The 16,464-nt window shown below is 31.3% G+C and overlaps 1 long non-coding RNA gene across 8 annotated transcripts in view; it reads right to left on the reverse strand.

Annotated features, from left to right (window-relative positions):
• LOC145115301 (uncharacterized) overlaps positions 1-16,239 on the reverse strand; it is a 47,892-nt gene extending 31,653 nt beyond the window's left edge. For 2 of the 8 annotated variants that reach the window (XR_013711501.1, XR_013711500.1), the window contains exons 1-3: positions 15,839-16,239; positions 15,687-15,736; positions 15,541-15,612 (exon numbers count right to left, since the gene is read on the reverse strand). This is a non-coding gene — a long non-coding RNA (uncharacterized LOC145115301). Of the gene's footprint in view, positions 1-1,782; positions 2,053-2,716; positions 3,104-3,583; positions 3,822-3,911; positions 4,206-12,165; positions 12,675-15,540; positions 15,613-15,686; positions 15,737-15,838 lie in introns of those variants that run through there. The other 6 variants (XR_013711497.1, XR_013711499.1, XR_013711495.1 and 3 more) reach the window with 6 other exon arrangements.
• Positions 16,240-16,464: the final 225 nt, after the last annotated feature.

The raw sequence follows: 16,464 nt of genomic DNA on the forward strand, positions 1-16,464 counted from the left end.
GCACCCCTACTGAAGATACTTCCTAGCCCTCGCATCTGAACAAAATGTCGGTCCTCGTTGAGTGCCCTCGCCACGAATTACCAACTATCCTCCACTTGGGGTTCGAACCCACAAATCACTTCGTGCCATGGGCCGAATCATATTCTTACAATCACTTCCTTCCATGGGCCAAATCATGGTCTTCACTTATACAAGTGTCAGGGGCCAGATCCTGTTCTTCCGTATATATTCCAAGTGCAAAACCCTGGTATTTCAAGAAAAATGCCAGTCTATTTCAAACCCATGTGAATTCTTTGGGCCGAATCATATTATTACAATCACTTCCTGTAATGGGTCAAATCATGGTCTTAACTTGTACACTTTGTAATGGCTTCTTTGAACATTTTCTATTTATTCAGTGTCGTGTTCTTATTTCGCAGGAATCTAACTCTGAACAAAATTTCTCTAATAAAACAAATATTGTACATAAAAAAACCCCACAATCCTATAGAAAGAAAGAAGAAAACATAGAAATCAATATTAATCTTGTGATGTACAATAAAAAAACCCACAATCTGATTTTCAGAATTTGTTGTGAAAGATAGGGTATTTGATAGTGACAGCATGTCAGTGGAGGTGTAGGAGTAGGTTACGGCGATGGGTTTTTTGAGAAATTAGATCTAAAAAATACGATTGAAGTGATTTTCCTGAGATTCCATCAGATTTTACATGCTCAATTTAACTTGAACCAATAGAATACACATTTACTCTTTGCAGCGGCCATAACTATAAGTGATCCAACATATTGAAATGACTCGGCATGGACCATTACACTTACCAACGAAAGGATCTAACATCAAAAACGTCCTCCTAGTTCTTTTTTGGTGGTTGACTTCAAGGACATTTAAAGTGGGAAGAAGGCGGGGAAGGGGTGGGAGAGATGTAGTCGGAAGTGGTACGGTGGTTGGTGGTGGCTCGACGAAACAGTGAGGGAATGAAGGCGGGCGAATTTAGGGTTCTATAATCTTTATGGAGTATGGATGGTGGTGTTGGTGAAATGAATTTCTCTAATGGTTAGTTTTTTGCATCCAGACCATCAGTATACATTGTGATCAAAGGAGGTTGGGAGTATACATTGTGATCAAAGGAGGTTAGGATGGGGAAGACAAACGTATGGACCAAAGAATCTTCAACCTAGAATCTTTTGTATTGATGAACTAAACAAAAGCTAACCCTAGTGAGCCTTCAATTTGTTTCTATCCACACATGTAAATTTCTAGCACTTCCCAAATCCAAACAGTGATTTCATCTAATTTAGCGCATTCTCTTTGATATTAAATGATTTATCAAACTTCTGCATCAACGCCTCAAACCCCTCATATTTCCTTATATTCTCTACAAAAGCTTCATTATACTCTGGTTATGACCCTAAAACAGATTCAAGATTTTCCAATGCCTCTTCATACTTCGCATTCCTAAAACAATTATCCGGAGAAATCAGTTGTTGAGATTTTATAGGCTAAAGTGGGAGGGTTTAACAAGTGATGATTTACTTGCAAGGTTGTAGGCCCCATATATGATTTGACTAAATTACCCCTTACTTTGGGGCTCACTAACAATAGAAGTTGACAGAGGGTTAGAATAAGGACCTATCGTGCAACAAATTTGGCATTTAAAGACTCTATATATGGAAACCCCAACTTAAGCACTAAACGTGCAATAGCACAACACCATAAGGACCATTCAGGTAATTTACTCTTTATTATATGATTTTCTTTATTCAAATACATAAAGGAGATATACTAAGGGAAAATAATCAATTTAAGTCAATTAGGGACCAAGGTTGAAACAAAATCAAAATATAGGGATAGTCTGAGTTAAAAAAGTTAGGGATCAAACACGTAAATTAACCCAAACCACAAAGACCATTCATGTAACTTGTCATGACATCATGTCATGCTTTGCAAAAATGGTCCCAAACAGAACCTTCTTGTTTAATTTAAAATCTATTTGGCTGTCTTCCAAATATTTGTAGCAGGGTCACAAACTTCTTCTTATCCCTTGAGTGCAAACCTGAGATACATGGAATAAATGAAAATAGGTAAGACAAATAAATGTCCCATGAACTATATGTGTTTAGACAAAAAAACTTTCAAAAGTTTTTATAAAATTCTTAACCTCACTTTTAAAATCTTTTATAAATCCTTTACTATGCAATGCATGATATAGTTCTAGTGTTTTTCTTGCTACTACTATTGGTTTTACTAATCGATTAATTACATATTCTATATTTTTATACTTAGGGCATGATCACATTTTGTAACACCCCAAGGACCAAAATGAAAAGAACAAATCAGTTCATCTTTGCTCTCTAACGATATGAGATCTACCTCGCGAAGCGGAGGTGCCATCCTAGTAAAGTCTTTTAGGTCCTCTTGCGAGACACTCTAGGTCCGGATGAAACAAACACTGATGGGCCCTATCTAATTTCTATGTGCTATATCTACTTGGTGTATGCATGATCACACCTTTCTTTTATGCAAGCCCCACGCACACAAGTACCATGATATGCTATGCTTGCACAATAAACATGTTTAATAAAAAAACATTCAAAGCCACAAACTTTATCTAGAACTATATCTAATATGTAAGACATTCAAGACTACAAACTTTATCATGGCAAACAACGTGGACTCACAAAAATATTAAATCAAATAGCATTTAATATCTTGGATAAATTTTCAGTATATTTAGATTGATATTGGGTACGAAAGTTGTTTTATATAACATTGGCATATGTAAAAGAGTGGTTTTAGTTGGATATTCCCACTAGACTATATACATCTGACATAATATATAAATGCATTCCTCTACTCTTGTTTAATAACGAGGACGATTGTGTAGTTGTACCTCCCAAACATGATGGGAAGATTGGTTCTGGCACTAGCACATCACTGGTAAACAACTGTAATATTGTGGATGTCTTTGGTCTATCCTCCGGTTTTTGCTGAAGGCATAGATATGAGATATCAATAATCCTCATCACTTCATCATCGACGTCCTCATCTTGTAGTAGTGGATCCTTTAACTTTGATTTCTCTTTTTTCTCCCATAGATGTCATGCCTAAAACCATTTCAAAGTTTCAATTAGTAGATGTACTGATTTTGAGGTTAGATGAATTATTTTTCTAATATAACGGATGTATAAAAATCATATGTCAACTAAACTTACATAATCCCCGATTGATCCAGTGTTTTCTGGAAAAGATGTGCTTACAGCACTTATTTCGCTCACAATTTCGAGCATTAAGACTCCAAAGCTAAAGATATCATATTTAGTGGAGAAGGTTCTACTTGTTATATATATATATATATATATATATATATATATATATATATATATATATATATATATAGTTTTTTATGCTTAAAAAACAATGATACCCCACCCATATGGATGGTGTAAGAGATAGTTTGGATATTTGTCTTATATCTAATATACCTTTCGTTAAAGACAAGTGAAAGAACCATGTTGCCCTATATCAATATAACCAACTTTTATGGATATTCAAGTAAATCTAGAAAAAATAAAGGGTGTTCTTACTATGTCTCATCCAATGTTTTTGTCGATGTCGCGGTCTCATTTAGATCCAAAAACTTGGCCAAGCCAAAATCAGAGATCTTCGCGTTCATATTTTGATCTAAGAAAATATTACTGGCCTTAAGATCTCTATGAATGACTTGCTTATTTAAGTCGTAGTAAAGATATGTTAATCCCTTGACAACCATTTGAATGATGTTTTTCCGTGTTGGCCACCTTAGCTTCATCCTCATGGCTTCATCTACACAAATGTTATAGAAAATTAGACAATCATAGATTTGTATTGAGATATACTTATCATATAAACTTTGTTTAATATTTTTTTTCTTACCGTAGAGATGGTAATCCAAACTCTTATTCTCCATGAATTCATAAACCAAGATCACTTCAGATCCACGAATTCAACAGCCTCGAACCTCCAGAAGGCATGTATGTTTGGCGGTTACGATGGCTATTATTTCGTTCTCGAATTCCTTAGATCCTTGAGCTGATGTTGGTTTAAGTTTTTTCACAGTCATTTCTTCACTATCAAATGTTCCCTTTTCCATAAGCTGATGTTGGCTGAGTTCTAATAGAATACGTCACGAATTGAATTTCGGGACGAAATTCTTTCAACCGGAGGAGACTGTGACAGTCGTCAAAATTCGAGTCGATTTTAGATTTGACTAAACTTAGTTGCACATATAGGCACTACACATACTAGACTTAGTAACTAGAAGCTAAGTTATAACCTACTAGAAACTTGGAAACAATTAGAATCAATGGATAGTGTGCATAGATTTCATATTGATATGTGAATTCTATAACTATTTAACTGTAGAGACTATCCATATTCGGGTCACTCTTTGACTCGAACACCTTTTCATGAATCATATACACACATCATGCACTTGACCTAGTGGTAGAAATTAGGTCAAAGTCTCATAGAAACTTAAGTCAAAGTTGAAGACTAGGACTAGTATACTTGATTCCTCAATTTCGCTTGAATCTCGGAATCACTACATAGAATGCCAATAAACCGATAAAAAAAATAAATTACAAACATTATTTATAACTATAAAAGAGTTATAATACCATAAGATAATTTAAAGTCTCAAATATTCTATTTATTTTGATATTCAAAGTTTATTTAACTCCAAAACCCTAAAAGCCATAAAAAACTCATATTTATGAAACTTTAACCTTAAAATTTCTATAAAAATAATTATGAAACTTATAATATTATCTTATAATAATTAAAATTAGTATAATATATTCAAGGCAAATAAAATTTAACTCATTAACATTACCCTTAATTTATAAATCAAAAATAAAGATTTTATGAATAAAAACTTGATTTTAGTGTATATTTTATAAAAGAGTTTGATATTTTTATACAAGATTTGAATTTTTATAAAAATAAAAGAGAGGGAAACTCTTTCTTATCCCCCAAAACCGGCCACCCTCTTCCCAAGACACTCCCCCTCTTCCCAAAACACATAATCACTTCTTTCTCTCTCACACTTCTTCTCTCTCATTTTCTATCATTTCTCTCTACCTTCACCACTCCATTTTCTCTCTTCCTTTCTTTATACCCACGAAATTTTCCAGAGAATAAGTCCAAGAAGACACCTCAAACTCAAAATCTTCATCATCTAGTGATTTTCATTAAGGTAGAACACGATTTCCTTTCATTTTCCTCCATGTTTTCAAGGTTTTTCTTGCATTTCCTTCTTCTTCTACACCTTTCTCTTAGAAAATATGTGTGCATGTTCATTCACTTCAGTTTTGATGATGATGGTGGTAGGATTTCACCCAAAAACAACATGCATGTTGTAAATGGTGAAATCCAAGGACCTAAACCTAAGTCAAGATCATGAAAATGCACTTTTCTACAAGTTTTGGTGGAAAATCACCACATGCACTCTAAGTTTTCTTTTAAAAACGATTTTTGAACATTTCAAACTCATGAATGGTCTTCAAACAAACATGCATGTGATGATCTTCAAGCTTAGATGCTAGATCATCAAAGTATGTTGTTAAAAGCTTTCAAATATGTTCATGAAGGATTTATTTCCAAATAAATATCTAAAACTCCTTTTCTGACCAAATCCGATTTTTCTTAGATTCCCATCAACAAAATGAGATGTTCAATAAATTTTCAGAAAATAATTCATTTTTCTCGAATTATTATAATTGTTGAAATAAAATAGGGCAATAAATCATATAAAATACTTTCTGATGTCTATAAATCCTAGGTAAATTCGTGGATGACCCCTATGCTAAGAAATGACCCCAAATTAAATTTCATCGGTTTTTGTTACTGTTTAATATGGTTTTGAATTTTCTTTTTGTTTGGCTCCAATAAATCATAAAAGCACTTTAGAGAATCTTAAAATGATATATAACAATTTTCGCAGTTGCTACCAGAGGTATAAGACTCAGAAAAATATTTTCAGAATTTTTCATAATGCATTCCTATTTTTCCCCGATTTTTGTATTTATAATGGCCTAAAAATAGAAAAAATAGTTCTGCTCATCCAAAATTCATGAAAATTTACCAGAACACCTTGTAGTACATTAGGAGGCTACATAACAATTTTGATGATTTTTCTATTCTGTATACTATTTTTCTCCTATTTTCTAAGATTAAATACACTTAAATACACAAAATCGGATTCCAGTAGATAAAAACCACCTTTGGGATTTTTCCCAGATTATTTACACTGTAAATGAACTTTACAAAAATTTTGGTAATTTACTTTAACTGTTTAATAATTATTCTCCAATTAATGATTATTTAAGAGGATAAAACAAGGAAAAATAGAAAGACTAACTGAAAAATATCTTTTATATTTTTCACAGCTTCTATATGTATAATAATAGTGTTACAAAAATTTTGGGCAATTTTGGAAACTGTTTTCTATTTATTTCAATTTTTATTAGAATAAATGCTCAAAAATCATAAAATTGGGTTAAACAATTTAAAAATCAATTTTTATATTTTGCCCAGCTTAATAATGTTTAATAACAGTAATACAAAAAGTTTGGGTAATTTTGGAAATTGTTTTCTATTTATTTCAATTTTTATTAGAATAAATGCACAAAAATCATAAAATTAGGTTAAACAATTTAGAAGACCGTTTTTATATTTTTTCCAGCTCAAGTATGTGTAATGGCAGTATTATAAAAAGTTTGGGAATTTTTTCATCTGGATCCTATTTTTCACAAATTTATATTGTTATGAAGGTTTAAAAATTGGGAAAAATAGTAAATCACAACAAAAATTCAAGGGAAAATTTTTGGAAGACCTCTACTGTGTTTAGAATGAAAGTGCAAAGTTTGAGACTTTTTGGAAATTGTTTGATAATATTTTGGCTTTTTTTAAGAGCTTAAAACACATTTAAATGTGTTGAAATACCATCAATTAATATTACAAAAATCTGAAAATTAATATCCAAAATTGTCTTAATCACATGAGCTATAAAATTTCACCATTTCAGAAAAATGTTTGTAACTTATCAATATTAAATTTTGATACAATATTGGCATAATTCTATTGTAGTAGTAAGTATACTAGTGTTAGATTTCGATTAGAGACTCACTAGCGAATACCATTATTGTAGGAATCGGTAGTGGTACACGTGGAACGTAGTTCAAGGCATCATTTGCATCATCTCAATGCATTGTGAGTATTCACGCACTCCCCTATTTTCAGTTTTTATGTTTTGGGGTGGAAAAGCATGTTCCGAAAAATTATTATTTGAATGTTGTATTTAAATTGATTTGTATCAAACATGATTGCTATTTTATTGCTATATCTCTCTATGTATGTATATGCAACACGGAACATGAGAACTTATCGTATTAAGGCCCTTCCCTTATCTCTAACCATTAACTCTTTGAGCCAATGGTCATTATGGATAGCGCTATTAGGAATTGACAACTCCTCACTCGCCCTATTGTTGGAGTGCATGATACCATATTAATCTATGGAACGATAAACATAGATCTTGATAGGGCTTCAGTCATAGGTTTGGATGAGAACTCATTGTTTGCTCATACACATACTGCCACGCCCTGTGTTTCCGCTTTAGCGGGGTGTGACAGAGGTTGTTGTATTCGTGGATCTGAGTTGATCTTGGTTTATGATATCATGGAGAATAAGAGTTTGGATTACCATCTCTACGGTAAGAAAAAAAAATATTAAACAAAGTTTATATGATAATTATATCTCAATACAAATCTATGATTGTCTAAGTTCCTATAACATTTGTGTAGATGAAGCCATGAGGATGAAGCTAAGGTGGCCAACACGGAAAAACATCATTCAAATGGTTGTCAAGGGATTAACATATCTTTACGAGGACTTAAATAAGCAAGTCATTCATAGAGATCTTAAGGCCAGTAATATTTTCTTAGATCAAAATATGAACGCGAAGATCTCTGATTTTGGCTTGGCCAAGTTTTTGGATCTAAATGAGATCGCGACATCGACAAAAACATTGAATGGGACATAGTAAGAACACCCTTCATTTTTTCTAGATCTACTTGAATATCCATAAAAGTTGGTTATATTGATATATGGCAACATGGTTCTTTTACTTGTCTTTAATAAAAGGTATATCAGATATAAGACAAATATCCAAACTATCTCTTACACCATCCATATGGGTGGGGTATCATTGTTTTTTAAGCATAAAAAACTATATATATATATATATATATATATATATATATATATATATATATATATATATATATATATATATATAACATGCAGTCGATACATGGCTCTGGAGTATATAACAAGTAGAACCTTCTCCACTAAATATGATATCTTTAGCTTTGGAGTCTTAATGCTCAAAATTGTGAGCGGAATAAGTGCTGTAAGCACATCTTTTCTAGAAAACACTTCTGGATCAATCGTGGATTATGTAAGTTTAGTTGACATATGATTTTTATACATCCGTTATATTAGAAAAATAATTCATCTAACCTCACAATCAGTACATCTACTAATTGAAACTTTGAAATGGTTTTAGGCATGGCATCTATGGGAGAAAAAAAAAAGAAATCAAAGTTAAAGGATCCACTACTACAAGATGAGGACGTCGATGATGAAGTGATGAGGATTATTGATATCCCATATCTATGCCTTCAGCAAAAACCGAAGGATAGACCAAAGACATCCACAATATTACAGTTGTTTACCAGTGATGTGCTAGTGCCAGACTAGGGGAATGCATTCATATATTATGTCATATGTATATAGTCTAATGGGAATATCCAACTAAAATCACTCTTTTACATATGTCAATGTATATAAAACAACTTTCGTACCCAATATCAATCTACATATACTGAAAATTTATCCAAGATATTAAATGCTATTTGATTTAATGTTTTTGTGAGTCCACGTTGTTTGTCATGATAAAGTTTGTAGTCTTGAATGTCTTACATATTAAATATAGTTCTAGATAAAGTTTGTGGCTTTGAATGTTTTTCTATTAAACATGTTTATTGTGCAAGCATAGCATATCATGGTACTTGTGTTTGAGGGGCTTGCATAAAAGAAAAGTGTGATCATGCATACACCAAGTAGAGATAGCACATAGAAATTAGATAGGCCCATCAGTGTTTGTTTCACCCGGACCTAACCTAGAGTGTCTCGCAAGGGGACCTAAAAGATTTTACTAGGATGGTACCTCCACTTCGCGAGATAGATCTCATATCGTTAGTAAAAAAGACCAGAAAACTCAATATGAAACAACATTGCAAATTGTTAAGATACTAGTCTAGACTTGAACAGTTAAGCTACATCATTAAAATATGACAAATTAAGGCAATACATATGAGTATTTTTGAACATCTTAGTTACTTTTGATGTGCTTATTTTCTTCCTTTTGAGTGTCGCGGTTAGGGATGAGAATTTGGCCAGGAAACCCAACCCGAACTAAACCGAATTAGGTCTGAATAAACAATTCGATTCGGGTTTCGGGTATCTATATTATGCTTATTCGGTTCTCGAGTTATTCGGTTCGGATTACCCAAATAAGAGCTTATTTGGTTCTAAATACCCGACCCGAATAAGCACTCCTCATCCCCTTTCTCTTATCGACAGAAATCAAAATCACGATTCACACTTTTGTCCTCGTCGTTCATAACAGAAAAAAAAAACTCTATGCTCGTTCTCATCATTTCAAAATCGACCAATCTTCTCAACTATTTCCAAACTCCAAATCACGTCTGTCGATCCATCCTCTTGCTTCAGACTTTCAAAAATCGACCATTTCTATTGTCTCTAAGGATTCACGAATTTCTACTTTGTCTAGTCATGAAAAATTAGGCTCCAACACAAGAACCTCAAGTAAGAAATTAATTTGTATTATGTTTAATCTACTATGTAAATGTTATTCTTTCAATGTGTTATTGTGTTATGTTCGGGTTATAGAATCCTAATATTGTTTATTCGATTTTTTTCGGTTATATTCGGTCATTAATCATCTTGTACATGTTATTCGGGTTATTCGGGTAATAACCAAACCGACCCGATTAATACCCGAACCGAACTCGATTAATACCCGAACCTAACTGAACCCGTATTGGTTAATCGGTTCGGTTTTCGGCTCATACAAATACCCTTATTCGGTTTTCGGGTTATCCGGGTTCGGGTCGGTTCGGTCCGGTTTCGACCCGAATAACATCCCTAGTCGCGATTGTGTTTTTTTTTTTCGTTTAATGGCTTGTCATCTGTTTTTATAATTTTTTCTTTTTTTAAACTTCCAGTAAATTTTTCCATGTACATTCAATAATTACTAGTGGATTTCATTACGTTTGTTTCTACTTTATCAACTAAAAAAATGGATTGTTACTAGACACTGGCCTTTGTTATAATTAATATTCATTCATGTTTTAAATTTAACGTCTATCTATTTTCTTTAAGAAGGTTGCCTTAATTGTATAAAATATGAAATTTAGAAACATTTAGGGTGCTTAATTTGAACTTATAGAACATGATAAATATGAAAGATTTGAATTAGATGACAAAATAAAAAGTCACATATTTTCGATTAATGGGTTGGATTATCAAAGATATAATATTAACTCATTTTTTAACACAGAATCTAATCTAATATTAAACTACTCTTTAATTTCACCTATGTTCACAACGAGACTTGAACATTATTTAAAAATAAAAAGGAATATTTTATAACAATTTAAGACGTATTCTCATATTTATATTAATAAATCAAATTGAATAAATAACAAACAATAATATCGTAAACAAGAGAAAAAATATTAATTGTCAACAAGTAACAACTTATAAACAAAAATAATCATATAATAATGTCCAACAATCATATTATTAAGATATATGGTTGGGTTGTTTTTGGTTGTTTTGGCTTTGGTTCTATCTTTCCATGGCTGGCCTTTATACGGGTTCAAGAGTATATTCTTCATTTTTTTCCATTTAAGGTTGTTTTTTTTTTTTGGCAATCCAATTGATTTTTGCTTTCTAATGTTGAATTCTCCAATTTTTTTACGTCCAACATATTCGGTTGAAGGTGAGGTTGATTCCTCATCTTGTTTTTTCTCCCACATTGATTAATTTAAAATGAGTTTATTTTTAGAATTTTGATTTTCTTTTTAGGCGTCTTTAACCTCTTCAAGTTCTCTACTTTGTTGCTTCACGATTCAATTTCTATGTTTTTGTTGGTTTGTGGTTTTTTTTAATTGTTGGTTTGATTCTATAAACTACAATTTCCGATTCGACATTAAAAAGTTTGATTAATTTACATGGGTGTCGGCAAGAGTCCTATAGTTAAGCAGGCATATGGCATAACTAAAATGTAAGTCTTGGAATTAGGTTAAAGTTTTCTTTTTTAACTAAAATGTAAGTCTTGGAATTAGGTTAAAGTTATCTTTTTTAGATACATTTAACGGAAGGTTTCTATGAAGTTGTTTGTTGTAAAAACTTTTAAATATTTGGTTGTATTTGACCTTTTCTTTTACTATTTTCATATTTGTTTTATGCTTTGTGATTTTTCTTGGTTTGTTCATGATACTTTGTTTCTTTGGAGATTCGAATTCAAGGCTTTTTTTTTTTTTTTTGACTAGTTGAGTGTTTATTTTTTGTGCTTAGTAAATACTTGGAGATTCTTAGTTTGCTTAGTTGTTGTGACTACTGTGTTAATGCTTAATTCTAATTCTCTATTTTCATTATTTACATAATAGCAACCCTAATAAAGAAAATCCCAAACAAATAGATTTATTTGATAAATCTTGAAACAAAAAGCAAGGCAAGGAAACAAAAAATCACAATATCCGGATTCTAAAATAGATTATAAATCTATTTCAAAAAATCAACATGACCAAAACATTTTATGTTCACAAGCTAATCCAAACACTTATTAGGAAATATTTTTTTTGTCACGAATAAGCTAATAAGCAGTTTTTATAAAAAAAGTGTTTGTTTGGTTAAACAAGCAAATCCCAAACAACCCTTAATATTCACAAATATATGTTTGAATATTCTGTCATCTTCCATAGTTATTATTATTAATTTTTTCCATAAAAAGTAACTTCAACAACTATGAACTATATGGTAAAAAATTGTTCTATATACTACTTTATCCGGTAAAACTAAAATTGGTAGAGCTCATTACTTGAACGTCATGCTATCTTCACAATAATAGAATTAGTTCTTTTAAAAAAAAACTAAAATTAATTTAACTTCAATGCTATATATACGTATTCTTGGTGTTGATTAATTTTCACACTGCTTCAAGTTTCAATATGATGATAATGGCTTCTTCCATCTTGATGAAGGGTGCCTTAGCATTGGCACTTTGTTGATTAGCATTGGTAACCTCTTTGGTAACTCACAATCCTTATGTTTTTTTTCTTCTTCTTCTTTGTAACTTTGTAACGTAGTCATTCTTTGTAATGTCTTTGGCATAACTTATAATGTAGTAAGTATACTATGTCCTGTCAAATCTTATATGAGTTTCATCTCCCATTGCAAATTACATTACATTATCCGCAAAGTGATACCGGAGGTTGTTGAAAGAAAGTCGTAGTCGTTGAAACTTTTACGAAATAAGTTGGAGTTCTAGCAAAAAAAACATATTGTTAAATTGTAGATAAAAACAAACCAACCCATTATAAATCTAAACACTTGCACCTTGTGTTTTACGAATATATATGTGTTTCACTATTGATATCATTATATATAATGAATGTGCTTATAATTAATACTTGTGAAAATTAAATAAACTACAATTTTTTATTCAACTTTAAAAAGTTTGATTATTTTACATGGGTGTCGGCAAGAGTCCTATAGTTAAGCAGGCATAAGGCATAACTAAAATGTAAGTCTTGGAATTAGGTTAAAGTTTTCTTTTTTAGATACAATTAACGGAAGGTTTCTATGAAGTTGTTAGTTGTAAAAGCTTTTAAATATTTGGTTCTATTTGACCTTTTATTTTACTATTTTCATATTTGCTTTATGCTTTGTGATTTTCTTGGTTTATTCATGATACTTTGTTTATGTGGAGGTTCGAATTCAAGGTTTTTTTTTTTTGACTAGTTAAGTGTTTATTTTATGTGCTTAGTAAATTCTTGGAGATTCTTAGTTTGCTCAGTTGTTGTGGCTATTGTGTTAAGTGCTTAATTTTAATTCTCTATTTTCATTATTTGTTGAGGGCAGTTTGTGAGACTTCTTTACAATTCATCTTTCTTTTGTTATTATTTCTATTGGCAAGCCAAAGAATAGGAAGCACACGATTTTGTGATTTGTATTTAAATGTGATTAATTCATGGGGTTACTGAGAGAAGAAGAACAAAAAAAAACGTTTGTTTGGCCATCATGAAAGAGAAATAAGAAATACAATGATATGAAAGAATGACGCAGATCGATGTTCTTTTCTAAATAGGAACATCGTTCTTTTAAGATATGAAAATGAAAAAGATAGTTATCTTTATTTAATTTTCAAATGTATCAATTATAAGCACATTCATTATATATAATGAAATCAATAGAGAAGCACATTTATATCCGTAAAACACAAGGTGCAAGTGTTTAGATTTTTAGTGGGGTGGTTTGTTTTTATCTAAAATTTAACAGTATTTTTTTTTGCTAGAACTCCAAGTTAGATTTGTTTTTCCGTAAGAGTTTCACATACTACCAAACATGCTTCAGACATTACAAACAATGACTACATTGCAAATAATAAGTTATCCCAAAGACATTACAAACAATGACTACATTACAAAGAAGAAAAAAAAACATAAGGATTGTGAGTTACCATAGAGGCCACCAATGCTCATCTACAAAAGTGTCAATGCTAATGCACCCTTCATCAAGATGATGGAAGAAACCATTATCATCATATTGAAATTTGAAGTAGTGTGAATTAATCAACACCAACAATACGTTTATATAGCATTGAAGTCAAATTAATTTTAGTTTAGAAAAACTAATTTTATTATTGTGAAGATAGCATGACCTTCAAGTCATGAACTCCGCCAATTTAGTTTTACCGGATAAAGTGGTATATAGAACAATTTTACCAGATAACTCATAGCTATTGATGTTACTGTTTTTGGAAAAAATTAATAATAATAACTATGAAAGATGGTAAAATATTCAACATAAATTTGTGAATATTAAGGGGTGTTTGGGATTTTGCTTGTTTAACCAAATAAGCACTTTTTTTATAAAAACTGCTTATTAGCTTATTGGTGAGAAAAAAATATTTCCTAATAAGTGTTTGGATTAGCTTGTGAACTTAAAATGTTTTGGTTATGTTGATTTTTTGGATATTGTGATTTTTTGTCTCATTGCCTTGCTTTTTGTTTCAAGATTTATCAAATAAATTTATTTGTTTAGCATTTGCTTATTTAACCCAATAAAAACTGTTTATTAGCTTATTGGTGACAATAAATTATTTTCTGAAAAAGTGCTTGCTTGATTTCAAAAAGCTATAAGTTGATATGTAATTTTTTTTTAAAAGTGTTTGGATTAGTAATATAGACATTCTTATATATCTAGAACTATATAGTAGCTTTACATATAATAATTTATACTTTGACAACTACTACAAAATATGTAATATAATATAATTTTTTTTTTAAAAGTGTTTGGATTAGTAAATATATATGTAAAAATACATATCATCATATATGGGCTAAATCAAATTCAAAGTACATTAGCCCAACACGTTACTAATGTTGCTTTGCTTGCATATGTTTTTAAAATTTTAATTGTTTTAACTACCTTTTCATTGTATAATTTGGATAAATAAAATTTTCAAATTCATTAATATGTATGAAGTTTAATCCTTACTGATTTAAATTATTTAAATCCTAATATTCATCCATCAATGGATTTTCTTATAATATTATTTATTATTACAGTACGATACTAAAACAAATAAAGAGATACAAAACATCGACCCCCCTTAATTTTTAAAAATATAAACAACCTCTGGGAGCTTCAGCATTAAAGGGAAACAAAATGCTACACTTTAAAGAGAATTGCATCAAGTTGTATTCTTTTTAATTCAATTTCTTTAGACTATTGTTGGCGCTTATTTGTTTTGAGATTTGAGATTTTTGATACAAGAAGGATTTTCGATTATTATACTTTTCTTGTTGGATATAATTCGAGCATTACACCTTAACAACAGTAAAAAATTAGACAACCCTGTCCAATCTGTGTTTGGTTTATTCATTTTGAATACATGTTTCTGTTGCTGTTTTTTATGTAACTGTAGTTTGTTTTCTGGCTTCGTGTAATAAAAAATACTAACAAACAATAATAATAATATGCACTTTCATCAAATTAAAGGGAAATTATGAAGTATTTGAAAGAATCTAACCTTACCAAACTATTAAATATTATTGTGATGTAGCTTCTAAGTTGATATGAAAAAAAAAATGAACAGTGTAATTTTGCTAATAAGAAAAATGTGCACCTTGAGATGCTGTGACGTTGAGATTTGAGAATGGTATGTATGTCTTCGGTTAATATATTCAGCAACAAATCCCTGGTAAACACAAGTCGATTAGATCTTAAGAACTTCTGGCTTCCTAATTAACTTGATTTAATTACATGACTTACAGGTTCTTCAGGGGATATACAATCACCAATCTCATCCCCTCCTTTGCTTCCTGTTCAAACACATATAAACAAAATTACTATCAAATAAACCCAAAAGCTGAACAAATTAGGGTTCGGTTTTCGATCTCAACAAAAAGAGATGACTTTTTGACCTTCGGGTTGCAGAAACTCTCATTCCAACGCAACGCCGACGACCTCTACAATCGCTGGCCCTCTGTTGGTCTGCCACTCTTCTTAATCGTCGTCTTCCTTCTCTGGCGACAGATTCCAGAGACCGACCAGATAATTTTTGTGGTTTTCCACGAAAATCTGACCAACGTCGCCTTCGGCATGGATTTACCAACGTTCTTCAAGAAGGCGGCGATGGGGGAGAAGATGAAAGTTGAAACAATGAAGGGGAGTAGGGTTTGACTGACAGGGAAACTGAAACTGTCATGTTTGACCGGAGGAAGGAGCTGGGCCACAGCCCACGGAAGCAAACTCATAATGAACCGGGCATCACCTCTTATGGCTGCTAGGTCATTTGCGCCAACGCTTTTGATCCGCTAAAACTTCCACTCCATTTTATGTCCAAATGAAAAGACCAACGTCTAATCTAATAAGACATAAAGGTGGCAATTTCAAGTCTTATTTTGCCATGTTTCTAAATTCTTAGGTCTCCGCGGCCTGTTAATTTTGAAGGCCCTGTGCGGAAAGTAAAAAATAGGCCCCTAAATTTATATTTTTTATATTTATAAATAAATAAATTAATAGTAAGATAAGTCGATAAATGTTATAA

This window comes from Lactuca virosa, chromosome 5 (genome assembly GCF_052849685.1).
Source record: "Lactuca virosa cultivar CGN04683 chromosome 5, Lactuca_virosa_CGN04683_v6, whole genome shotgun sequence".
Taxonomy (NCBI): domain Eukaryota; kingdom Viridiplantae; phylum Streptophyta; class Magnoliopsida; order Asterales; family Asteraceae; genus Lactuca; species Lactuca virosa.